The sequence below is a fragment of the Palaemon carinicauda genome, chromosome 17, assembly GCF_036898095.1.
Source record: "Palaemon carinicauda isolate YSFRI2023 chromosome 17, ASM3689809v2, whole genome shotgun sequence".
Lineage (NCBI taxonomy): Eukaryota > Metazoa > Arthropoda > Malacostraca > Decapoda > Palaemonidae > Palaemon > Palaemon carinicauda.
The window spans coordinates 44117983-44145953 of NC_090741.1; the positions used below are offsets into that span (position 1 = coordinate 44117983).

Genomic DNA, 27971 nt, shown 5'->3' on the forward strand with positions numbered 1-27971 from the left:
TATAAATTTGGAAAATAAAAGATTGTTATTTCCAATTTTCTTTAATCCATCTTATTAATCACTTGTTTATATAAAGGTTTATCAAAACTGTTTATTGTAAATAATTTTATTAGTAACGAAAAACAAACTGCAAAAAATACCACAATTTTAAAGTTTGCTTAGAAAATCATTCCAATTAAATGGTAGTAGGCACACCATTAGTGTACCAGCAGACAACACCCAGTAGTATCAAACTTCAGCAGGTGGCAGCAGCAGCGCACACACTCCAGTTAGTTAATATAGTCTCACTCCAATTGTCTGGTAGTAGTAGCAGCAGACACTACAGTTAGTAGTGTCACTCCATGCATCTGGTAGTAGTAGTAGCAGACCAGGCAGTAGCAGCATTAGCACACTCCAGTTAGTAATACATGTCACTCCAGCCGTCTGGTGGCAGTAGTAGTAGCAGACCAAGCAGCAGCACACACTCCAGTTGGTAGTAAGTGTCACTCCAGCCGTCTGGTAGCAGCAGCACACACTCCAGTTAGTAGTACGTGTCACTCCAGTAGTAGTAGTAGACACTACAGCAGTACACACACACTCCAGTAGCAGTTCTTGTTACTAATCTATATTTTCAAAATATTTCACAAAAGGCACTAAATTTAGTAGTGTCATCAGTACTCAACATAAATTTCGTAAAGTTTCAACACTTTAATAGATAAAAAGCTTCTAATCGTAATCAAATTTCTTTAATGTACTTATTGTTTAAAAGTAAAAACGGAAATTTTCATACTTAACTAGATCAACTTTGGCGGTGTAGTAGAGTTTAAGCAGTCAATCTTAACACTGCCGATAGGTTTTTTCTAAATACTGATACTCAAATACTTTCATCAGTATTGTACCGAAGTCGTTTTGATCTGAAATTAATAAGTTTTTTATAACCATGTCTATAGAACAACTTTGTTTCTGTGCTGTGACTAGTTTCAAACTACAATTATTCAAAATGACATTTTACCTTACACAGCATTATTAAAACTCAACTTTATATCAGTAACACGACAACATAGCTTAGCAATTATTAGCTTACATGAATTTATCCAACAGTTGCGAAATATCTAATAAAACTATAGAAACAAACTGTATGACTACACCTTACTAGTTAAGCTGAGTAGTGAAAACTCAAAATAGCTCAGAAAAGGGGTGGGAAGAATAAATTACTCAGAGAACGGGGGGGGTTGAAGAATACATTGCTCAGAGGAGGGGAGGGGGGAATATGCAAGGCCAAAAAAAGTATTTAAAATCTTTAACAGAGTGAGTTACAAGGGGGTCTCAGAGGCAAAATATATGATATAAACAATGTTACAAAGAGGGTCTAAGGGAAGAGAGATTGAGAGATTTTAAAAGATGAGCAAGTAAACGACATATTTCATGGTAAAGGAGAACATAGTTAAACCCCTATGAATTAATTTGACACTCAATTCGATACAGGAGACTTAACTGGGGCATACTATTCTACTAACCTAGTCTCATACATCGTTTCAAACTTTTTTAGATTTAATAGTTCATTTGTATCTTCCACTGCAAGGAGTAACACTTCTGCAAATTACGTTAAAACCTACATCTATTGGACAAATCGTAAATACTAAAACCTTACTACAGTTAAAACTCAAAGAGCTATGCAAAGAATTGAGAATAACACAGAGCAAATTAGGAGGAGGAGGAGATTTTTAAAAAGAAAAAGAAATTAACATGGACATGACATGAGTGACAATGGGTGGACATTAAGAATAACAAAATGGATCCCTATAGATTGCAAAAGGAAGGGAAGACTATGAATTGAATAACTTTATATCCTGTCTTTACCATACGTATATTAACTAACCAAACGCCATTGGAATGTATGTAATCCATAGTATACGAACAAAGTCATGTTTTAGTTTTGAATACTCATTGATTCCCATTTAAATGCTTTTACAACTGTACATTAATGTCAAGGATGAATTTAACAGTTTCAAAACTTAATATATGAATAAGTAAATATTCACATCCATCTTAAAAACCATCCATATACAACCAAGTTTAGAGTGAAAGTACTTAAAAGTACCTTTAAGTACCTTTAAGTAAAAATGTTTACACGAGGAGCAAATATACTGCAGTCAGACATTAAATGTTTAGAAGGCGAATAATTTTATGACGTCAAAGACTAGAAAACCATCGATAAACTACCTTAGTGTCTGTCAGTGTTAGTGCCCGTTGTTGAGGGCAATGGATGGGTACCTTGCGTCTCTTGACTGCACTCTGCCCGTCGTAGAGTCATTGTTTTATTTTTTGCCTGTGTGCCAACTGCCTGCGTTGGCCATATTTTTTTTTGCCGTGTAGTAGAGTTTAAGCAGTCAATCTTAACACTGCCGATAGGTTCCTTCTAAATACTGCTACTCAAATACTTTCATCAGTATTGTACCGAAGTCGTTTGGATCTGAAATTAATAATTTTATTTTATAACCATGTCCATAGAACAACTTTGTTTCAGTGCTGTGACTAGTTTTAAACTACAAATATTCAAAATCACATATTTTACCTTACACAGCATTATCAAAACTTTCAACTTTATATCAGTGACACGACAACATAGCTTAGCAACATAGCTTTACAATTATTAGCTTACAGGAATTTGCCCAACAGTTGCAAAATATCTAATAAAACTATACAAACAAACTGTATGACTACACCTTACTAAATAGGTTAAGCATAGTGGTGAATACTTAAAATTGCTCAGAGAACGGGTGGGGGAGAATACATTGCTCAGAGAGAAGGGGGCCGGGGGCGGTTTGAAGAATACATTGCTCAGGAGGGGGAATATATAAGGCCAAAAAGAGTATTGAAGATATTTAACATTGAGAGAGAATGTTACAAAGACGGTCAAGGGATTATATATGGTATACAGAGAGAGAGAGAGAGAGAGAGAGAGAGAGAGAGAGAGAGAGAGAGAGATTTTAAAAGATGAGCAAGTAAACGACATATTTCATGGTTAAAGAGAACATAGTTAAACCCGTATGAATTAATTTGACACAATTCGGTACAGGAGACTTAACTGGGGCATACTATTCTACTAACCTAGTCTCATACATCGTTTCAAACGTTTTTAGATGTAATAGTTCATTTGTATCCTCCACTGCAAGGAGTAACACTTTTCTGCAAATTACGCTAAAATCTACATCTATTGGACAAATCATAAATACTAAAACATTACAACAGGTAAAACTCAGAGAGCTATGCAAAGAATTGTTATTGGAGCTATGCAAAGAAATGAGAATAACACAGAGCAAATTAAAGGAGCAGGATATTTTTGAAATGTAAGAAAAGGAAATTAACATGGACATGACATATGAGTGACAATGGGTGGACATTAAGAATAACAGAATGGATCCCGAGAGATTGCAAAAGAAGCAAAAGGAAGGGAAGACTATGAATTGAATAAAATTTTATTATCTGCCTTTACCATAAATATATCAACTATCCAAACGCCATTGGAATGTATGTAATCCATACTATACGAACAAATTCATGTTTTAGTTTTGAATACTCATTGATTCCCATTTAAATGCTTTTACAACTGTACATTATTGTCAAGGATGAATTTAACAGTTTCAAAAATAATATATGCAAAAGTAAATATTCACACCCATCTTAAAAACCATCCATATACAACCAAGTTTAGAGTGAAAGTACTAAAGTACCTTTAAGTAAAAATTTTTACACGAGGAGCAAATATACCGCAGTCAGACATTAAATGTTTAGAAGGCGATTCATTTTATGACGTCAAAGACTAGAAAACCATCGATAAACTACCTTAGTGTCTGTCAGCGTTAGTGCCCGTTGCTGAGGGCAATGGATGCGTGCCTTGAGTCTCTTGACTGCACTCTGCCCGTCGTAGAGTCAGTTTTATTTTTTGCCTGTGCCAATTGCCTGCGTTGGCCATATTTTTTTTTTTGCCGTGTAGTAGAGTTTAAGCAGTCAATCTTAACACTGCCGATAGGTTCCTTCTAAATACTGCTACTCAAATACTTTCATCAGTATTGTACCGAAGTCGTTTTGATCTGAAATTAATAAGTTTATTTTACAACCATTTCCATAGAACAACTTGGTTTCAGTGCTGTGACTAGTTTTAAAATATAATTATTCAAAATAACATTTTACCTTACACAGCATTATTAAAACTTTCAACTTTATATCAGTAACACGACAACATAGCAATTATTAGCTTACAGGAATTTTTCCAACAGTTGCGAAATATCTAATAAAACTATAGAAACAATCAGTGACTACACCTTACTAAATTAGTTAAGCAGAGTAGTGAATACTTAAAATTTGCTCAGAGAAAAGGGGTGGGGAGAATACATTGCTCAGAGAGAGGGGGGGGAGGGGTGTTGAAGAATACATCACTCAGGAGGGGGGGGAATATCTAAGGCCAAAAAGAGTATTTAAAATATTTAACATTGAGAGAGAGAGAGAGAGAGAGAGAGAGAGAGAGAGAGAGAGAGAGAGAGAGAGAGAGAGAGAGAGAGAGAGAGAGAGAGAATGTTATAATGGATCTAAGAGGGAAAAATATTTAATATGTCAGATTGTTACGAAGGAGATATAGACAGAATGTTACAAAGAGGGTCTAAGGGATTATATATGGTATACAGAGAGAGAGAGAGAGAGAGAGAGAGAGAGAGAGAGAGAGAGAGAGAGAGAGAGAGAGAGAGAGAGAGAGATGTTACAATGGATCTAAGAGGGAAAAATATTTAATATGTCAGATTGTTACGAAGGAGATATAGACAGAATGTTACAAAGAGGGTCTAAGGGATTATATATGGTATAGAGAGAGAGAGAGAGAGAGAGAGAGAGAGAGAGAGAGAGAGAGAGAGAGAGAGAGAGAGAGAGAGAGAGAGAGAGAGAGTTTTAAAAGATGAGCAAGTAAACGACATATTTCATGGTTTAAGAGAACTTAGTTAAACCGTATGAATTAATTTGACAATTCGATACAGGAGACTTAACTGGGGCATACTATTCTACTAACCTAGTCTCATACATAGTTTCAAACTATTTTAGATGTAATAGTTCATTTGTATCCTCCACTGCAAGGAGTAACACTTCTGAAAATTACGTTAAAACATACATATATTGGACAAATCGTAAATACTGAAACCTTACTACAGTTAAAACTCAAAGCTATGGAAAGAATTGGGAATAACACCAAAAACAAATTAGAGGAGGATGATATTCTAAAATGTAAGAAAAAGAAATTAACATGGATATGACACATGAGTGGCAATGGACGGACATTAAGAATAACAATGAATCCCTAGAGATTGCAAAAGGGAAGGAAAGACGATGAATTGAATAAAATTTTATATCCTGCCTTTACCATAAGTATATCAACTATCCAAACGCCATTGGAATGTATGTAATCCATAGTATACGAACAAATTTGTGTTTTAGTTTTAAATACTCATTGATTCCCATTTAAATGCTACTACAACTGTACCTTCATGTAAAGGATTAAATTTAATATATGCATAAGTAAATATTCACATCTTAAACCATTCATATACAACCCAAAATTTAGAGTTAAATTATTAAAGGCTACTTTTTAGTAAAACTGTTTACATGAGCAAATATACGGCAGTCAGAGACTTAATTTAGAGTTAAATTATTAAAGGCTACTTTTTCGTAAAACTGTTTACATGAGGAGCAAATATTCGGCAGTCAGAGACTTATCAAATGTTTAGAAGGCGATTACCTTCATAGATGACGTCATAGACTAGGAAACCATGGGTATACCCCTTATGTCTGTGCCCGTTTGCTTAGGCACTGGATGGGTGCCTTACGTCTTTTGACTGCACTCTGCCCGTCGTGTTTAAGTTAAATTTTTACCTGCCTGTGCCTACTGCCTGCGTTGGGCAACTGCTGGGCCAAATTATTTATTTTTGAGACCCTGGAGCCTAAAGAAAGCTACACTAACCTGTACAATTTCAGTGGTTAGTAGAATACTCTAATGTAGCCTGTGTGTGAGGGAATTTCAATAGTACTAGTATACCCATTTCTGAAATAACCAACTTTCCAACAATCAAATTGTAAAATGTTCTGTAATAAAGATTTCCTCAACCTTTCATTCAACATTACCGTAATTGCTCTTAATTTTAAACAGTAGTATAACCTTGTTAGGCAAATATATCAAAATACTGTATATCAATAACTAGATTTAAGTCTTAAAAAATTCTTATCAAAATTTGAGTATCCCATTCCCTCTATTTCTTCCTGGAAATTAACTGAAGCAGTGGGGAATTGCATGGTAAAAATCAGATCATACAACAGTTAAACAGTTTGATAAAAGATATGAACATAGTCATTGGTGTTAAAAAAACCTGTAACCTAATTTCTCATCTGGATATTTCAACTTGGGGCAAGTGGTGGATGCCATACATCTGAGTTTAGGGTTGGACGGGTCTGCCTCTGTAATCCCTGGCTGCCCTATAGCTTTGTTCACTAGACAGATTGGTAGTTAGAACACCCTAGTCTAAACAGTTAAATTCTACTTTGGCCTCAACAATTTCAGTCTGAAGCATTACGAAATCCTTGTCAGTAAGCTGCTAGATTAAATAAACTGCACTTCAATCTTCTTATTGCAACCCTAAGAACTGCAAGGTAAACCCATTCGGCTTTTACATGAACAAGATGGCTACCAAATCACTGTCCAAACAAATATGATATTTATAAACTATTAGGACCACAAAATTTATGTTTATCAAAACCAAAGAACCAACAGCCAGATGTCAAAAAACAACTTACATTTGGAAATCATGTGACTTCCCTTTGGCCTAATTACAAATACTAACAGCGAGGTAGTTAGTCAAGTTCTTAAATCCAACGTCAACTTTGATCATTGACGTTCCTTACTGTGTTCTGATAACTGGAAAGCATTGGCCGGTTGTATAGACTCACCCTAAGTTGTCTGGCCTTTTTATGACACTCCAAAAAGCCGCTTTGTATAAGCTCTTCCGCTCATATAAAAAATAAACATTAACAAGTTAACACTTCACCCAACCGATCTGTCCAAGAGTGCTTTATATCCTTGGAAGCCTTCTACCAGAGAAATTAAGTTTCAGTTTAAGCATGGTGACAAATTTACTTATCTCACGAATTTACACACTTCAATGAGACTATAAAGAGGGTCCAGGGAACTATTCTAACCGAATATCTGGTTGATACACAGTTTGAATGACCATCCACTAAGCATAGCTAACTAGAATCAGAATAATGCATCTGTACAAGTCTTACTTTCTATAAATCTTCAAGTACAAGAAAGATTTCCATTTAAATTTGCCATTATTATAACACTTTAGACAACCCCTGAGAAGTACTAATAGTTTTATAATCACATTGGACGTTATTTTTGGATAGTTGGCTAAAACTATTATAAAGTTACATACCACCAATACCGTAAGACCCAGAGAATAGATTTCTGTATTTATTAGTTACTAACATGGAATACTTTCTATAATTTTCTATACATTTCACTTGTGGGTTAATTCAGACTGAACAGGCTAGACCAACCACCAGAGGTTTTCCATGCAATATTATTGGAAGGATAATAAATTAGATTTTTTCGAGATTAATTTACTACATTAAGTTTCATAATACATTTTCTTTACAAGCTTACTTAAGATAATGATGTGAGCAATCTATTAACTATCGATTTTGGTTGTAGCATTTGATTGAAGTCGAAGATCTCTTGAAACTTCAGCAGCATATCTGAATAGACCAGCGATCTGAAATGAGATTTTCATGATTATGTTAGGTGAACCCCAATTAATTTTTAGTTTGAATTTCTAGCAATATTCAACCTGAATGGTTTATATTTTTATAATCTAGCCCTCCAACTCATCTAGGAATTCTAGTTTAAGTTTTCTTTGTAAGGTATCAAATTCAAAACTTTGTACCAAAGAAAATTATTTAAATTGAAGCCAACTATTGTGAAAAATTTAATAGATTTACCAAAGTGGTATGCACTAATAACAAGATTAACTTTGTGTAGGTCTCTACAAACCTAGACTAATAAAGAATTAGTCTAAACATTTTCAGCCATTTCATTTTAACCTAAAAATGCTTTCCTTCAGATAACCTATTTTCACCATTACATGGAATTAACAGATTCAATGCCATTTCGTAGTTCTCAAGTGAATACATGGACAAAACCTTATCTGATATGGTTTTAACATTAAAGAGGAAAATGCAACCTACCTTTTAACAAAAAGATTAGGTAGATCCTAAAAGCTCAATGGGTTTTAGCAGCGACGAATCCCTTCAGTTTCCTTATAAACTTCCTGTCCAATCTGAAAGAAATAAACAAAATCAGTACATGGTTATCACATGGTAATTAAAACGAGTTTTTATATAATCTAGTTCTTCTAGGACAACACTTGCAAGAAAATTAGGTTGGCAAAAAAACAAGCTCCTTAAATTTCCAATTAGGAATCTTAAGTAATTCCTGGTCCTTACAATTTGGGCTATATAATGGCCCATGTAACTAGTCAAATTTACTAATATACTTCGTCATAACACTCATCGGGAACAGTTTTAATATAAGCAACAGCTGTTAATGAGGAGTTTTCACCATTCTTACTATATACCCACATCCAAAATAGTACATGGCCAAGTATTGATATCCAAAATAGTACATGGCCAAGTATTGATACAGGTTAAGATTTTCAAAGTTCAAAACTTCGTTGCGGTTCATTTGACGAGAACAATATATTAGCTACCTTTAAAAACATATAAAGGTACACTCTGCAGACACTACTAGGGCTAAAATCTGGCTATTAAACCACCTGCTAATCTGGATTTCATAATTTGCCGCAATTCTTTATAAAACTAGTGCAAAATTAGTTACTATAAAAATTTCATTGCATTCGTCGAATTTGATTGATCAGCCTGCCTTTATGTAATAAATCAGTAACAGTTGTGATATTATTAAAAGCTGTGGGGCCCCAATGATCTTTGAACCTAACAATCTTCAAAACTAAGCATTTTCTATTTTCACATCACTTATTTCACACTCGAATTATATTTACGGCACCAAATAATGAAAATTTAGGTCTAAGAAGATTATTTCGCCACGGAATTTTACTCAAAAATAGATTCTGACCTTCCGGGTCACTGATTTTGTCCTCCTCATATCAGTTTTAATTCTGCGTCAATAGCTTTAGATGTCGGGATGCCAGAAAATCAATCAATATAAATTTTAATGGATGTCTATTGCGTTAGTTAATTGTAGTGGTTTAAAAAAAACGCCAACACCTTGATACGGGGTATTGAGATATCGTGCCGTATTTAATTTATGAGAAAGGACAATGCACTATACGGTCATGTCACCAAGCTAATTGGCTAACTATAGGACCACGTGATACCGATATCCATCGGCCGGTCCAAACAGAAAAAAATTCTTTCATAGAAGACCCCGTGAAGTTAAAAATTAACAGCCTATTGCTAAACATTTGACTTCTGAATTGAGGCACACCGTAGAAAGCACTCTTAATGGATTTGTCCTTGAGTCACAGCCAAACAAGTTCAAGTTTCGTTGAAATTAGTTCAGTTTTTGCGTAGCCTAATACTGTTCACAAACTTAAAGAAAATATTACTGACATTTTTACTGGTATATAAATTCTCGAGTGATGTGTTTATAATTAGAGATGACATTTTTAAGTTTTGATCGTGCTGTAACAATGTGTATTAAGTTTGATACATTACTTCAATTGTTTTATAAGGATTATAATGCTAATAAAACAATCCCATATTGTGATCTACTCTATTTTGTATATACACCATTAGTCTAAAGAATGCTTGGGATATATTGAAGCCTAAACTATATTAGCGGGCGACCCAATTTAACTTGACATCTGGCGTGACGATACGAATTACAAAAATCGGTTCTAACCGGTAAAGGAATAAAACATTTAGGTGAAAACGACAATTTGGTACCGATGAATATCTTTTTATTTATATTAATAGTTATTAATATCTCAGTGTTGTAATATTAACAGTTAGTTGAAGTTAAAATACGGCTTCGTTCGGAAGATACAAATTACAAAAATTTATGTTAAGGAATGATTAACATTTCGGGCCTGGACGAACCGTAGTTTATTTTTCAAAAATGTGATTTTTTTTCTTAGTGAACCTAAATTTTAAGTGATCACTATAAAGTACAACCATTGCGCCATATTCTCTCTGAAGCACACTTTTTTCATCACAATATAAGTGAAAGCTTAAAGCAAAAAAAAATGAAGTGTACATATCGTCCACAGGCATATGACGCCTCAAACAAAAAAAAATTGTTTAAAAATAAAATAATTTGCCGCCAGTTTCCATTGAAATAGACCACAATGTTGATTTTAAAGGATTTGCAACATAAAAATAACTACAGTATATTGAAATAAAGAACGATTTAATGTTCATCTTGCTTTCTATACATAAAGTTGAGAAAAAATGGTTTTACATTATCTGCTTTGCCTTATTATAAAACTTACAAAGCTTAAAACAAAAAATAAGTACAAAAGTTTCCAGGATGACAGAGCTAATTTTGGCTATTATGAAATAAATGAAATATGTAGGCTACACTTTAATGCACTGAAACAATAGAAATACAATGTACGACCAGCCTACCATACAGAATCATGCTTGAAGCCTGCCTACTTGATATTATATGAAAGACGAGTTCAACACAAGCAGCATAATTTTTTTTTACACGTGGAGATTCCGTACACTTATAAAAGCCCAAGCTGTACGAAACAGCCACAGTTAGTCATTAAAGTGTAAACAAACTTTACTGAGACAAGTGGTGTACTAAATCACTAAAACAGTCATATCACAGTCATTTAGGTGTACAATACCTAACCTTTACACTCCTAGCATATTCATAAGCACCACAAACCATAACTTGAGACAATATTACATCAGGAATGAGAAAACCGAAAAAAAATTCCATTCATGCGCTGTTGGTTCCCGTTCTCTAATGGAGGGACAGCTATGTAACTCCGTTTTCTCTTTCACTCTTTAGACACTAACTAGCTTAAAATAATGTAGTCTTGAGAGCTTTTGTACGGAACATCCTTATGTACGGTTCGTCCAGAACTTACCCTACAATGATTGATTGGGGAAAGGCTTTAAGACTTAAATGATAAAAATTTTTAACTTATAGCAATGGTTTTTAATTTATTTTATAACGCCTAGCGTTTTAAGATTACCAGTTTAAATTAGAAAAGTCCCGTTAAGAAACAACCCGTTGCAAAAATTAGTATTTCGAAAAACTGAAATATTTATTCCACTTAGTGATAATATTACCCTATAAAGTGAGTTACACTAAGCCTAGCAAATCTGTGTTTTGAAGATTAAAAAAATTTCAAAACCGTCCAAAGGGAAATTTCCTACACGCATTAAGTCTACTCTCAATACGAGAAATGACATGATTTAGTTAATTTCAAAGTAACTGAAGCCAATGTACACCAACTGTTGGTTCTTTCTGTCAAACTTGCAGCCCCAGGATTTTACAAAGGATACGCTTAGTGTGAAGTTTCAAGGCGGTATTGAAGACATTTTATAAGTTCTATCAATGCCGTAGGATTCTTTAAATCAGCTGAAGGAAGTGTGACTAAACTTCCTGCACTGCGCTTCTGATATATAATACGTTAAGGAAAAGGGCCAATATGGACGGCAATTGAACAATGGAGGCTACAGGACTAAGATGGAATAGAAAATAATCAACTAATATCTGGGAACAGTTAAGGAAGTCAGATTTTGGGACCACAAGGTTAAATTTAGATAAAAGCTAAAATGTAACTAGGGGCAGGAGGATACTGCAAAGACCCCCTAAGGTAGCTTTAATTACCTACAGCACCTCAGTTAAATGACTGGTTTGTTCAGAAAAAAAAAGTTTCAGCCCAGAGACTTCAAATCAGAAATGCTAAGTCAAATACAAAATCTAAAGTTGAACACTAAAATTGATTAATACCACGAAACTAAAGCCGATTTCAGCAAACAACCCCAAAAATATAGCATCAGGCAGATTGAGTAAACGTGCATTCGATTTTCTTTAAAGAACCGGGCCTACTTTTTCAGTGGTCGTGCGTATACAGAAAAGACTTGAAAAGGCAAAACATTAGAATTTTGCCCAAAAATTCCCTAAGTTGACTTCTTCTATTTCTTTTCAAATACGTTATGCCATTCTATAAGGTATCAAGTTACCAAAGTTGATATTTACAAACATTCACCCAAGAACAACTAGATGGCAGTTATAACCTACAGGCCTACTAGCATTTGTTATTAAGACAATTCATCCATACTACATCTGAATTTAACTTTTGAAGAAGTTTGTAACATGGAACTAATGCTATTATAACTTAAGAATTTGATATTAGGATAAATTCTTATTTATCAAGTCACTGGAGAGCTTCAACTCTGAACACTTAATTACACGCCACTGACTGAACATTTACTATCAACCAGAGTCAGCTGCGATGGTTTACCCGTTCAAGTTGTAGGCCTACAATGAACATTAAAATCTTTCAAGTCACAATTGAGGGGCTTCAAATGAGTTATTCAAATTATAAACGGGCAGATCCAAGTACTTTCAGGTGATAAAGATTTTCTAGCAAAGACAATACTAGAGTAAAATATAAGATTGATATAGCGCACAATTCATTCAACCAACCCTCAGTTCATTCCAATATTTTAACATTAGGAAAATGTTTTAACAGAATTTGGATTTCAATATACATCGTTAAAATTACAAGTTACTTGGATAAATTTGTGGTCTGCTTATTTACTGCCACTATACAAAGTTTTGTATGCACTGTACAACCCGTATTCACTAACATTTACTTATATTTAGTACTGGGTTAACAAATTCGAGCTGAGAAAGTCTCTCTAATCAAGTACCAGACTGCAGTCAAGAGTCAAGTCTCCGTAACCATAACCATATTTCTGGTTTTCCATATGGAACTATAATGCCAAAGGGAAATATCTTAATTGCTCAAGATGTCTCTAATAGAAAGTATTCCGCCCATCACCCTTCTACACTTTCATATATAATTAAAGGACATACAGGGAAAGGACCCATTGCACTAGTCAATTGTCCCTGGAAAATTGCACTTTTTTCATTAAAAGTCAAGAATTCCACAGCCATTTATGAAAGCTTCCCTAATTCTGAAATTGGGGGCCTACTAGCAAAATATTTCTATAGAAAGGCTTGGTGCTTTCATTTCTAAGACCATTTCATGTTAATTTGAATTAAAATTAAACCCTTACAAACCCATAGAGTAATTGATTTACACAGACTGCTGATTAAAGCAAGAATTTAATCTAAAATATGTGTAATAGCCCACCAAGTTATCAAAACCGGTCGTCCAAAATAGAGAATTGCTATAAAGTGCGCAGCCAACAAATTGTATTGACACGAGAATAGTTAGATTGTTTCAAACTATTGGAACCTAGATAAGTATCTACTGTAGGCTCCAGAGCCTTTAAATATGCGGCACCGAGACTACAATAAGCTCCCACGAGATATCCGAACGACTGAAGAAAGCTTTCAGAGGAAACGGAAGACATTCTGCAAGTCGTTTGACTGACAATATAACAGTAAATGAGCAATGTGATATGTCTGAACGAACATAAAATGACAGTGGCCGCCAGGTAGATAGAGGTTCCCCTGCTGCATGGGACCGGAAAAGAAGTCAAAAGTAAAAAAAATATATTTTTTCTTCAGCTGTTTTAATAGCTGACCTTAATCAACAACTAAAAACTAGTATGAATACATTAAGTCAAAACGTGAGAACTTTAGATGAAATAGGCAAATAGCATAAAGTGTAAACCAAGAGGGAATAGGAAAAGCAAATAAACATCTATAAATAAGAATTAAGTCATTGGCCATGTTAAAATAGGTCAAAGACTTCAAATTTAATCAAATATACAGTTTCAACATCAAAACTTACAAGATTCAGCCACCTGATTAGAAAGATTGCTACTAAAAATCGGTGACCACGTTAAAATAGGTCATTCAAGTTTAACATATATAAATTGTAGTAATCCTTATTTATTGCATTATCAGCTAGTCTCGTATTAAGTTCTGTAAATATTTATCTAAAGTGAATGATTAAACAAAACACATCCGGAAAACCAATATCAAAGTATGTTTATATTATAAATATGTATTTGCAAAAATGAACTTTTAAACTGTATATTTTCTTAAAGTAAAAAAAAATAGAGACTTCCACTTTCGCCAAATATTTTAGTTAACACTTCGAAAGTTACTAAAGATTCAGCCACCTGATTAGAAGATTGCTAAAGATCAGTGACCACGTTACAATACGTCAAATTATACTTTCTAGCAAATATTAGTTTACATTTCGAAAGTTACAAGATTCAGCCACCTGATTAAAGAGATTGCTAAAGATCATTGACCACGTTATAAGTCAAATTAGATACTTCAACTTTCGACCAAATAGTTTACACTTCAAAAGTTACTCAGATTCAGCCACCTGATTAGAAAGATTGCTAAGAATCAGTGACCACGTTAAAATAGGTCAAATTATAGACAAATTTTCGACCAAATATTTTAGTTTACACTTCGAAAGTTACTCAGATTCAGCTACCTAATTAGAAAGATTCCACAATCTGGTCAAGTCTTAAAAGAAAAACTTTGGGCAAAGTTACAAGGTAAAGTTAAAGAACGGTACATTTCCAATATAATTTATTTTTACCTACAGTAATTATTATCCTTTCAACGAATTTAACCTTATTTCCACCGCAAATAGCCAGTTCTCGTAACCCCTCGCCCTCCCCTTCGCAACGGACAGGTGCTAACCTGGGACTGCTTGGGGGAAAAACCAAGAAAAAAAAAGCGATTATCTAACATTTTCGAGATTCTTAAAAGGCCACAGAACACACCCACCACCTAACCTAACCTAGTTTCCAAATTGCAGATCTAAGAGGGGCGAGGCCCCTCGGACCCCCATCGCAGGTCAAAAATTATGTACAAAGTTAAGTACGAACAGGAGCAAATAAGTTTTGTTTTGTAAAATTTGGACAAGAAATATTTCAGGGTAATAGGACTATGTTGACTTTTCGTGGATTTATTATGCGTCCCAGCGAATGTAGAGAGAGAAAAAAAGGTTCGTTTTACCAATAACTATTCGCTAGTAAAATTTCCCAACTCAAAACCCACGTTCGCACTGGGTGACCCCATTACCGTAAAGAGGGGGTTACAAGGTCGAACGGTTCGTCGAACCTGGTTGTTGAACCTGCTTGTCAAACTTAGATGAAGGAGTCACAAATGCATAAAGGGACAATGAAACCCCGCCCAATAAGTCCTGGCGAGGATATACTTTCTTCGAACCGTTCGAAAAACATATTCGACAACCAAATACCCCGTTCACACGTTCGAACATGGACTTCTAACATTTTCGAACAGCGTTCGACGAGCCATTCGACAGTAAACCCACCTTAAGATATATTGGGGTATATCTTATTAACCACTTACTGGCGACGGAAATGGCCATATTAGGAAGACTGGAGTTTATCTATATATAACTGCGTTCTATTATTAATAAAGCTTTTTTTCGAACTTTTCTTTAATAAAACTTCTAGAATACTGTATTGTGCCAAAAGATGGAGAAGGCTTTCATAAATAACTGCATGCCTACAGTATCACTACGTACAGGATAGTACAGTTCTTGGAGATCTGAATGAAATGCAGTATCTGAATTATGAAAAGTCTTTACATTCCTAAAAATCTGAACGATGGTGCCAGAGATTAATATAAGGATCAGGAATAAGGATTATATAGCCGCCAAGTTTCTAACAAATTATTAGTCAGAAGCCAAAGACCAGACAATACTACAGGTAGACAAAAAAAATCCTAAGCGCAGAATATTCAAGTTATTGACCACATTAAAATAGGTCACATTAAAATACTTCAACTTCAATATATTACAGTTTAAACTTCCAAAGTTACTCAGATTCAGCCACCTGATTAGAAAGATTGCTGAAAATCAGTGACCACGTTAGAATAGGTCAAATTATACCCTTCAACTTTCTACCAAATATTTTAGTATACACTTCGAAAGTTACTAAAGATTCAGCCACCTGATTAGAAAGATAGCCAAAAAATGTGACCGTTAAAATAGGTCAAATTATAGGCTTCAACTTTCAACCAAATATTTTAGTTTATACTTCGAAAGTCACTCTTGATTCGGCCACCTGATTAGGAAGATTGCTAAAAATCAGTGACCACGTTATAATAGGTCAAATCATAGAACAATTTTCGACCAAATATTTTAGTTAACACTTAGTTACTCAGATTCAGCTACCTAATTAGAAAGATTCCACAATCTGGTCACGTCTTAAAAGAAAAACTTGGGGCAAAGTTACAACGTAGTTACAGAACGCTACATTTCCAATAGAAAATATTTCTACCTACAGTAAATGTTATCCTTTCAAAGAATTTAACCTTATTTCCACCGCAAATAGCCAGTTCTCGTAACACCCCCCCCCCCCCCACGCGACTGACAGGTGCTAACCTCAGACTGCTTGGGGGGAAAAAGAAAAAAACGCTATTATCTAACATTTTCGAGATTCGTAAAAGGCCACAGAACTAACGCCCACCACCTAACCTAACCTAGTAGTTTCCAAATCACAAACCTAAGATGGGCGAGGACCCCCGGACCCCATCCCAGGTCAAAAATTATGTACAAAATTAAAGTTCGAACAGGAGCAAATAAGATTGTAAAATTTAAACAAGAAATATTTCAGGGGAATAGGACTAATATAGATTTATGGATTTATTATGCGTCCCAGCGAATGTAGAGAAAAAAAATAAGTTAGATTTACCATTATCGATTCGCTAATAAAATTTCCCCCACCCAAACCCACGTTCGCACTGGTTGACCCCATTACCGTAAAGAGGGGTTTACAAGGTCGAACGAACCGTTCGACCTTGTAAACCCAAAAATCAGTGACCACGTAAAAACAAGTCAAATCAGACCAATTTCCGACCAAATATTTTAGTTAACACTTCAAAAGTTACTCAAGATTCAGGTACCTAATTAAAAAGATTCCACAATCTGGTCACATCTTATAAAAAAAAATCAAGTTACAGAAAACAACATTACCAATGAAAAAAAAATCCTACAGTAATTATACTTTCAACGAATTTTCCTCATTTCCACCCCAAATTACCGGTTCTCGCACCCCCCCCCCCCCACCCCCGCTTCCCGACGGACACAAGGTGGGAACATACGTCTGATTGGGGGGGGGGACCTAGGAAAACATTAACATTTTTGAGATTCGTAAAAGGCCACAGAACCTAACACATACCACCTAACCTAACCTAGTAGTTTCTTGATCACAGACATAATAGGGGTCAAGTTCCCGAACCCCCACCCCAGGTCAAAAAGTTTGTACAAGTTACGGACAGGAACAAATAAGTTTTTGTAAAATTTAAGGAAATATTAGAGAAATAGGACAAATAGTTATCTTTTCGTGCATTTATTATGCATCCCAGAGAATGTAGAAAAAAAAATACCATTATATATTCTCCAGTAACGTTTCCCTCACCCAAACCCACGTTCGCACTGGGTGACTATTACCGTAAAAAGTCGTTTACAAGGTCGAACGGTTCGTCGAACCTGCTTGTCAAACGGTTCGAAGAGGTAGTCGGCCATAAATGCAAAAGGTTTGTGGACAATGATGCCCCACCCACTAAAGTCAGAACAGACCACCTTCGAGCCGCTCGACGAACGTGTTCGACAACCAAATACCCCATTCACACTTTCGAACATTACTTCAAACTGTTGAACAGCGTTCGACGAGCCATTCGGCAGTAATCCCACCTTAAGATATATTAGGGTTTACCTTAGTAACCACTTATTGGCGACGGAAATAAATGCAAATTTAAGAAAAGTTTTTCTAAATAAAACGGCATTCTTATTATTAAAGCTTTTTCCGTGTTTTTCTATAATACCAAATCTTCTGGAATACTACATTGTGCCTAAAGATGGAGAACACTTTAATCAACTATTTTCACTACGTACAAAATGGTACAGTCCGGAAAAATCAATGAATGCATGATCTGAATTCTGAAAAATCTTTTGTAACATTTATAGAAATCTGAACGACGGTGCCTGAGATTAAAAAAGATCGGGAACAAGAAATATAGTAGACCAATTTTATAACCATCAAATTATGATTAAGAGTCTGAAGCCAAAGACCAGACAATACTCCCCGGAAAAAAAAAAAAAAACCCTAAGCGCAGATTGACGACCGAAAATTCTAAATAGGCCAATTTACTTTGCAATTTCAGACAGACCTAACGTTATTCTAAAGTAAATTTGCCATCTAGAATCTCACCTAGAAACAGATTTTAAAAAGTTATCTAAAACTAAAGACATCGACAGTGCAGTCTGGATGTTACAATGTCTTTAATTCTGTTAGGGTTCAACTTCATCCCCTATGATGCCCAACAAACTAATTTCAGCTAATTCTAATGGATTCACAACCATTGAGGGAAATGTTGCAGAGTAGACTCATCTGCTTATGAAAACTGGTTTTCAAGGCCAACATACATTGTGCGTATATACTCAACGTCAACAAATAAATTATTACTATCTGTTTAAAGGTGGGCATAAACGGTCAAACGGTTCATCGAACAATTTCACAGACAATGGTTTAAAGTGATGTACAAACGTGTGAATGGGGATTTGTTTGTCGAACGGTTCGAAAAAAGGTGTTCTCTCCTGACATTTGTGGGCGGGGCTTCATTGTCCACAAACCTTATGCATTTGTGGCAGACTCCCTCTTCGAGCTTTTTAACAAGCAGGTTCAACTAGCGAGTTCGACGAACCGTTCGACAGTGTAAAGCCAGCTTTAGATTGAAAACAAGGGCCTTCTAACAATAGCCAACAAGCAGCACTAAAATCAAGGCCTATCGTACGAACTTCCTGACCAAAACCAAGGGTTTCTGAACAGCATTGGAAACTAAGGGCATCACGTGTTCCAAGGCTTTTGCGAAAGCGCAAGTTGCAAATTGGAAAAAAAAAGAAAAAAAAATCTGCAGCATACCTATGCCGATATTTCATCAATAATGCTAAACTGAAAACCTACGACATCACACAACCTTAAAATTGACCCTTTTTTATAAAAGTAAATCTACTGTATCAAGTATGCATTAACATTTTATAAATATCTAATTTTTAGGATTTTCGCAATTATTTAAACCTAATCTAGAGTATAGTATAGTATTAACGTTATGTTCAAATTGAAATTACTTTAACGTACATTCTGTTGACTAGCTGGTTTATCGATATGCTCGGTTCTATTTTATTGTAATATTGAAAGTTTATTGTAATATTGAAAGTTTTTTCTAGTTAAATTACTCAAAGAGTCACTAGACTTAAGATGTTTAATGTTTATGGTCAGCCTATGTTTTCTCTAATGCGATTTTCCCAGCGTTTCTAGGAAAAAAAATTAACTTAATCACAATGTCAAGCAACTGAATGTTTTTTATTCTACCAGCAATAAGCGCATTCCCTTATACATTGCTCACGAATAGTGGCACGAGTTAAGGTTTTCCACAAGCTTTACGATCTGATCTTCCTGAATCTTTCATATCTAATAACTGAGCAGAATGGATTAACGATTAATAATGGACTTGCGTGTCTATATCCCTAGCCTGCGAAAACGCTTTTCAATAATTTATGACCACCGTAGCTTTGTGTAACATATCCCAACATTTTCCACTTTCTATTGACTTTGCATTGCCCACATTTTACAAGTCAGCCATTCATTCGTTTCTATCTTTTTATTTCCTTGATTGCAAACTTATAGAATTGAGCTAAACTTCTTGCTCTCAAGCATTACCAGTAATTTCTTTCATGCCCAATATCACTATGGTAGTGAAATGTCTAAAAAAAAATATTCTTTTCACGGCAGCTTCGCCAACAAGCTGTAGAAATACTAAGGTGGACATTTAAAATTTGCGGATATGTAGTAAAACTTTTCTGGTAGCTGACCGTGGCTCCAAAATAACTCTGCGAACAAACACTCTTGGAGCTTTTTCAAGCTTAGGCTCGAACTTATCTAGTCAGTTTTGAACATTCTAGATTTTATAGGTATGAAACATTACCGAAAAAGATTCGGAACGTAAGATACTCTCTATACATTTCAATAGGTTACTATTTTACCTCCTCAAATTCACGTGCGCCATCCGCAGAATACTCAAATGAAATTTACGCGTTTTTTTTTTGGGGGGGGGGGTTAGAAATTTAAAAATAAGTTCTACTTATTGGCTTGTCAGAGGGACGTAGGCCTACCAACTCTACGATCTACCCTCAAACCAAGTGTGGTAAATTGATACAAAAAACAAGAAAGGCACAAAGTACACAAGATGAACTAAGTAATTTATCAAACTAATGCTGGCCAAATTACACTAAAATGTCAAGAGAAAAGTTACTTTAATTTAGGTATACAGAGTTTGACGAAAATGAAAAACTGGAAATCATTAAAACAAAAGTTCAAAGCAATTTATTAAAAAACTAACGAGCAAGCAACTCGGTAATCAAGTCGGGACCGTGAATTTAGGCTGTTTATTGGGGAGGACACTGCTGTGGTAGGGCACCACAGGGGGGTGGGGGATTACCCCACTGACGTTCTGGCGAGTATTCTGATGGAATTGAAACCAGAGAACTTTAACCTTTAATAATTGGGAAAAGGGCGTGTTTTAGAAGCTAAAATTTCATTCTACAAATCGCTAAAAATAAGCTCCGTAAAATAACAGTTTTAAACTCCGCAGCTTTTTATTTTTTACCAAATTTGGGATAGTAATTGATTTTAGCGTAAATAAATCACGTAATATCTAATGTCTGCAGAAATGAGCTGTTCAACAAAATTGTACCAAAACCTCTAAAATATACAAAATTAAACTTCAGATGTGTAAGGATTCACAACCTACACGCCTATAAACTATAGACAATTCCTGGCGAAGGTAATGACCAGTTTGGTAAATATATACTTTAATTTCTAATCAAATACATATCCCATATATATTTGCCTACTTGCTATTTTGCGTTTGATGCATTTGACCAAAGTTGTGATATGAAATTAATACTCTGAACGAACAAGATAAAAAGACGGGCGTTCCTGTATAGTGGAGTTCCCCCGTGGTATGGGACCGGAAAAGCAGCCATCAAAGTAAACTACCTGTTTAAGAGTTTTGGGACCCCATTATAGAATGAATTACGGGGGACCCCCAATGGAGAACTTTTTCTGGGGGTAGGGAAATTCAAGAAAAGTTTTGCAACATTAATGGTGTCAGAAATGCAAAATTAAGATAACCAGTTGGAAAATCTATATGGTTCATGTAAGAGATTTAAAGTAGGCCTACCAATTAGCTATGATTCACTATACGTCCTAATTACATTACTGGGTTCAATTATATAATGGTGCAATGTTAATTAGGCCATTGAAACAATTTATGATTTGGAAGATGCTACAATCAAAGAATTTTATAAGTTATAATGAAAATGTTTCGTTAGATTAATATGGACCCGCCCGAGTAGTTCACTCGACTTCAGTGGAGGGTTGGATTTAAACCCAGAACAAGTAAACATGTAACAAGTAATAGATTTCATGTACACTTTTCATGTACACTATCTTAAATACCATGTAGGTTACTACTGGCAGAAACCTAACTTAAGACTAATGATAAAAAGTTTTGATCCTTCTATCAGCACATTAGGAGCCTCCTTCCATCCGGTATTTCAGATAGATAAGTAGCGTTTCAGCTATAAGATACGTGTTCGAACAATAAATCTCCCAAAGCTTTACAATTTAAACCTTTCACTATTGGAAAATGCAACTACAAGCCGTATATTGACCATTCTAAATTTTTACCCACCACTGCTATGTTTCGGCAAGTAACATTGAGCTGCACTCTAGCACCGGGGGTAATTTGGGGGGTTATTCCTGGTAATTCGATAGTCCCACCAAGCGCCATTGCCGCTTGCCAGTACATTTTTTTTTACACGAGTAAAGCAAAAACCATTAGATTTCCGTAATATTTCGATAGAATAATGGTTTTTGTTGTCATGCTCTCTAAGCTCGCGAAAAAAAGAAAAACAAACTCTTATGTACTAGCAAGCGACTATTGGCGCTGGGTCTTACTCCCGAAATTTTGCATTTTTTTTTTTACTTTCACGTGGGCAGCAACATCTACACTAAACAGTGTTTTTGACAATTTCAAACAAAAATTCTATATACTGTAGATCGCGCTTCATTTGAGACTTTGTGGTTGAGCTGGGTGTTAAACAAATGGCTGTTTTAGAACATCCGGGAACTTTCGCATGAATATCAGGTAGCTCGTCATTGGTTTAAAAAGCCGGGTAATGATTGCGTCAAAAATAGAACAGCAGGCAAACGCGAATACAAGCAACACCAGCCTCAAATGTAAACAGTCTAGTTATAAATAAACCAAATTTTAATCGACCGACACGCAAAGTATGCCCCATTCCCCATTAAGAAAAAACGGCAAACTAGCCAGCACTCATTATAAATTCCAGTTGCACTAGTAGTTTGAGCACCATATCCGTTTATAGTAAAACATACCTTATAAACCACTGCAAAAATGAACTTAAAACTATGGGTTTCATAATCATAATGTTACCAATTTAGCCGTAAAAAGCTGCGGGATGAATATGAACGTTCGTTCGTTTAAGAGTGACTAACCGTATGCAAGACACGGGCTCTTGCGTTGACAGCCCGTAAGAAAAATACGGAATTTACTAGGGGACGTGAAATACCTGAAGGCAAATTGGGTCTGTCAGAATTTACGTTAGAAAAAAAAGTGAAAAGAAAATTTAAGTTATAATTTGAACACAAAAATCGCTACGTTAAACTACAAAAGAGCACAAATTTACGCGAATTTCTTGACTCAACAAAATTTCACAAGTTTAATGCACAACATTAAGTTAAAGTTGAAAAAAAAAATACGTAAACTTTAACAAAAAATTACGATAAGGGGTTGCGTTAAAATAGTCCCGACACGAAAATAGTTAGATGGTTTTAAACTATCAGAACCGAAAATTTCAAAGTTTAATGCACAAAAGTTACGTTAAAGTTTGAAAAAAAAAATCTTACGTTGAAATTTGAACAATTACGATAAGGGGTGTCAAGTTGCGTTAAAATCGTCCCGACACTAGAATAGTTAGATGGTTTTAAACTATCAGAACCTAGATCATTCACACTAGATTCTAGAGCTTTTAAATACGCAGCCCCGAAATTATACAATAGGCTCCACGAGACATCCGAATATAAGATATTAAGACTTTCAAGAGGAAACTAAAGACTTGTTCCCATAGTATTTTTTAGAAAATGCGCATTGTGAAATAGTAAACGCTCCCGAATGAACAAAACTACCGTGGAAGTCCTGTAGAGAAATTAAGGGAGTGCAAGGGCGATGAAATCTATGGACTGGTAAATGTCCGAATTTAAAAAACTGCCATCAATATACTACATCACACGACGGCATCACCAGGTTTAATTTTAGTTTTAGTCTCAAGAGATATACAGTATACAGTACTACCCTCTTCTAAATTTCAGTCAGTTGGAACAATATTGGTCGTTGGATTCCCGTTACGCGCACACTGATACTTTGGACCTGTTTTAGTTATAAATACTGAAGCCTAATGCCCCATCAATAGAGGTTTTAAGTTTGTCATAGGATATTTAGAGAACTCACTTCCGTATGCTGTAACAATGTCTACTTTCGAGCGATACCAAGCACAAATCAGCCCGAAATTGTTCGTACGATATTTGCCCTGCATAGGCATTTGGAATATTCGAAATAAAAAAAAAAATCCACACTGCCATTGGCCTAATACCAAATCCATCCTTAGCCTGACATTGTTACGAATTAAATTTAACTGCACATTTCTCATATTACAAGTTTAAATAAGTATAATATACTGTATTTACTATTTAAAAAAAAAATCAATCTTACAAAACACGCATTTCATCAATATCGTAACGACTCTCAGGACCACCACAGAGCCGACATTTTAAATATTTGGGTCCAAAACAAATAACCACTCACCTTGGCAATGGAAGGACAAAAAGGGAGAGATTCTTAACACGTCCTCCGACTTCGTGTCACTACAGAAAAAAATCAAGGACGCCAAAACAATGAAAACATTTTCGGGATCTTGTATAGCCGGTGGCTCCATCTGCGTTTTGCTCGCAGAACTAAAGTCCCCGTTAAAGCTTATATTTTTCCCATTTATAATATTAGAATTACGATTATAGATAGTCATGGTCCTTATGTAAATAAGACTCAGAATTTTCATATTTGTATAAAATATTAGTCAATGAACCAGAATCTTCATGACAAAACCAACACGTTAAATTTTGATTCAACTGAAAATCTTTAAGAATTTCGTTGCAAACGACAAATGTAATTACGTATTTTAAGGAATATATATTTTATATAATTATGAGAGAGAGAGAGAGAGAGAGAGAGAGAGAGAGAGAGAGAGAGAGAGAGAGAGAGAGAGAGAGAGAGAGAGAGAGAGAGAGAGAGAGAGAGAGAGAACACCACGTTTTGAGACCTGTCTCATATCACTGTCCTTTTAACCTGAAATTCTGAATTTTATTTGAATAATTTTCATTTTACTAGAGCTCCACATTATCTTTTATGAGTTCATGTTGTACTTTATTTGTACTTAAAACCCAGTAGGAATAGGAGAAGGCTCGTTCATTTATATTAAATCAGTTTCATTGGCATAGGCTAATGCTATTTGATGGGCCGTAATCAGGGGAAACCTATTCGTTCTTTTACTCAAGAATTTAAAGATTCAAAGAAAACGAAAACTAACCTCGTTTGAGCAGACTTCAATATATTTCTCATTTACCTACTTCGGATAATTCCGTTATTATTTTTATAAGAGCTTTCTAGCAGGCTTTGTTGGTCAACGAAAATGTTAGCCATCCTTTTTTTTTCATTTCAAAAGCATACCTCATATCTATGAAAATATTTGAAAAAAATACTTTAATCATATCGTATTTGTTTTTAATACGATCTAAGATGAGTTGAAGTTAACCAACGATGTAGCTTAAGCCATCCGGTATTGTACAGGTTTTGCTAGAATATTGTTTATTGAAAATAATTCCCAGCTCAGTAACTACCAGTAACTACAAGGTGTAGCTATTTCACTTTTTCGGCGATACAGCAGAAATGTGTAAACTATATATATATTTTTTTTTCTGTAATCCATTGTATAGGACAATTTGAAATTATGTCATCATCCTAGTCTTGATCCATCGGGCCATCACAATCTAGAAAATACTATGTAAATTCTAATCGTTTTGCCGTTAAAGAATCAGAGATTTATTTGTCTCTCCCAAACATTCCAGTTCACCCGGATATCGAATTAATTAATTTTTTGTTTATACTTAATGAATCACCATATCTCAAGTCAAAATGGGCTATATGGCAAATAAGCTGGAAATTCGTAAACAATTTTGAACTATTTGGTTAGACAATAAAAGAAATTCCTTATTTTATTGGCAGTAATCTAATTAAATTCTAAATTGCTGGGAAAATGAGAATTGCCTTTGGGCGTTACTTTTATATTGTTCCAATGAACAGATTCTATTAACGTTTTATTACCTTATTCTTTGTTTTATCATATGGGACAATGTGGTATTAATCGTTCAGAAAGTCTAGCATACAATAAATTATAGCTTCATCGATTTACTCAATGTAGCCTTGGACCAGAAAGAGTTCCAAATTTAGTCCACATAGGTGCGACACTCAAAATTATTTAATTCTGGAGATCATTGCATAAACTTTTTTTTACGATGTGGTAATGTCCCTGACTGGCGATTGCCAGACTGGGGTTCGAGTCCCGCTCAAACTCATTAGCTCCTTTGGTCGATGTAACCTCACCATCCTTGTGAGCTAACTGGTCACATCCTTAAATGCAAATGTATTCTGATGCCTATGCTTTGGAAGTATAGAATGTTTGAATCGATAAGATGCATTGGAAAATGTGTTGGAAGTTGGGAGAAAATAGGAGGAATAAATATTCTAGTTGATCTTTTTGATTGCTGGATTAAAAGTTCAGGATTTCTACTTTTTTTTTCCATAAAACTAATAATTTATTACCCTTAAAAGTTCTGTCGCATCTTTATATTTAAAGATAACATTTGTGTTAGATTAAGAAATATGAAAAAATGTTTAGCCACCAACTTTCCTGCAGAATATTATACATTCATACGACTAAGAAGTATTTCTTCTTACACAAAGAGAAAATCAATATTTACGCAGGCTTAACCCAATTTTGGTAGGATAAGCTATACTGAATTCTTGGTGACAATAGTAACAACCCAAAATTGTTGGCAAAATATTTAGCATGTTATTATCTATAAAATTAATGTTATCTCTAAATATAAAGATGACAAAACTTTTAAGGGGAACAAAGGATTAGTTTTGTAATCCAGCAACCAAAAGGTCAACTAAAATATACGTTCTTACCCTCAATATCCTCCCAACTCTCCAACACATTTACTAACGCAACTTATAGCTTCACAAACATTCCATACAGTACTTCCAAAGATTAGCATCTGAATACATTTTCATTTATACCAGTGGCTTATTTTAGTTAAAACTCAATAGATGTGGCAAAATGTTTGATTTTGGATTTTATATTAAACTCACCCTCAAGTAAGTAGCTAATGCAGTATAACACTTCTCAGGCCTGTTCTTTACACAATCTCCTGCCCTCTTACACCTGACAACACTATGATTACCAAACAATTCTTCTTCACTCAGGGGCTAACTACTGCACTTTTGTCATGGTGACGGCAGAAGATACTCTTTGGCTATAGCAAGCAGCTCTTTTAGGAGGACTCTCCAAAATCAAATCACTGTTCTCTAGTCTTGGGTAGTGCCATAGCCTCTGTCCCATGGTCTTCTACAGTCTTTGGTTAAAGTTCTCTTGCTTGAGGGTACACTCGGGCACACTATTCTATCTTATTTCTCTTCCTCTTGTTTTGATAAAAGTTTTGATAGTTTATATAAGAAATATCTATTTCAGTGTTGTTACTGCTCTTAAAATATTTCATTTTTCCTGGTTTCCTTTCCTTACCGAGCTATTTTTCCTGTTGGGGCCCCTGGGCTTATAGCATCCTGCTTTTCCAACTAGGGTTGTAGCTTAGCAAGTAATAATTATAATAATTTGTCCACATTGGAAAGGCAGAAGAACCTTTCTCCGAGATAAGTACTCTTAACTCTTTCGGGAGAACATCGCTTTAAAATCAACAAAATATTCCCGTGTTGGATACTCATACACTCTCTACCATGGCCTTCTACTATCTTGGGTTGGAGTTAACTTACTACAGGATATAGGCTACTCATGAAGACTTTTCAGTAATTTTTTATTATAAAGATTGTCTGACAGTTTACAGAGATCATCTTTCCCTTATCCTTTTGTCTTATCTTAATCTCGGAAATCTTTTTAGATAATCACCATGGTCTTTCTCCTAGTAATGTGCTTCACATTCACATAATTAATATTCTATTGTTACTCTTATGATTTATTCTTGACAGTTTTTCTATGCACTCGACTGCTTTCCATATTGGTATACCATGGTTTGCAACATTCTACCTATCAAACTAGATTAGTATCTCGGCTTGTAAGGATGAAAAAATTAATAATGATAACAACCAAGGACATTACCAATACTGAAAGAATAGACTACATAAAATGAGATTGCCTTACCATCTCTAAAACAGCCAGCTAACATTCCTTCATCCTAACCAGACACTCAATCATTTCTGCAATGTCTGCTGACCATGAATGCACAAGAACTGATAGCATGAGTGCCAACAAGGGATGATTGGCAGTTGCTAA

General features: G+C 35.0%; 1 long non-coding RNA gene across 1 annotated transcript; it reads right to left on the reverse strand.

Moving 5' to 3' along the window:
* Positions 1 to 45: 45 nt before the first annotated feature.
* LOC137656052 (uncharacterized) lies at positions 46 to 7742 on the reverse strand. The gene is made up of 4 exons (XR_011046922.1): positions 7682 to 7742; positions 3826 to 4073; positions 2203 to 2452; positions 46 to 893 (listed from the first exon to the last, which is right to left on the reverse strand). It is a non-coding gene; the product is annotated as an uncharacterized lncRNA (long non-coding RNA).
* Positions 7743 to 27971: the final 20229 nt, after the last annotated feature.